Source organism: Morone saxatilis, unplaced genomic scaffold, assembly GCF_004916995.1.
Source record: "Morone saxatilis isolate NCDOM2014 unplaced genomic scaffold, NCSU_SB_2.0 Contig19, whole genome shotgun sequence".
Classification (NCBI taxonomy): Eukaryota; Metazoa; Chordata; class Actinopteri; family Moronidae; genus Morone; species Morone saxatilis.
In genome coordinates, this window is record NW_023339751.1 from 24,221,939 (window position 1) to 24,222,578 (window position 640).

General features: G+C 36.1%; 1 protein-coding gene across 1 annotated transcript in view; it reads right to left on the reverse strand.

The window, feature by feature from the left end:
* hectd2 (HECT domain containing 2) overlaps positions 1–640 on the reverse strand; it is a gene marked incomplete at its 5' end in the record, with an annotated part of 39,594 nt that overhangs the window by 30,184 nt on the left and 8,770 nt on the right. The window lies entirely within an intron of this gene.

Genomic DNA, 640 nt, shown 5'->3' on the forward strand with positions numbered 1-640 from the left:
TGGTACATGGGACACCAGCTCTACAAGCTGAGCTACCACTACTACTACTTTTAATTTTATTGTTGCTTTTTGTGCTGTATTGCATAAAAACTGCACTGTTTTCACTGTCATCAAATCCTCTAACATACAAATGCTGTGATCAAATATTCCTAAACTTTCTGCAGACTTCAAAAGTAAAAGAAATTTGGGCTGTCCTGAAGAAACTAACATTTAACGTCGCTTAGATTTTAGGGTTCACGTCAGATTTATAGTTAGGTTTAGGTTAGACTGAGCATTTGAGGTTGACACATGAATGTAGAACATTAAAGGCGTACTTGCTTATCCTCGTGAATGGTTCTGTATTTTCACCGCCCTCCCCATGTTCCCAGACCACAAATTTGCCTGTTTTTCTCTCATTACAAAACACATTTCAAAAAGTATATTTTTGTTTGTCATCACAACTTCATAACGCCCTAAAATTTCCAGTTTCCACCCAAGACATTTGTCTGCATCTGAGAGATTGCCTCCTTCTTATTTATCTTTGCTCAGTATTTCAGTGAAGGATACACACTACTTACAGGCAAATATATGCAAATATGCTCAAATTAAACTGCAAATAGGTAAGGTAAGGTTATATAGGTCTATCTATCTATCTATCTAT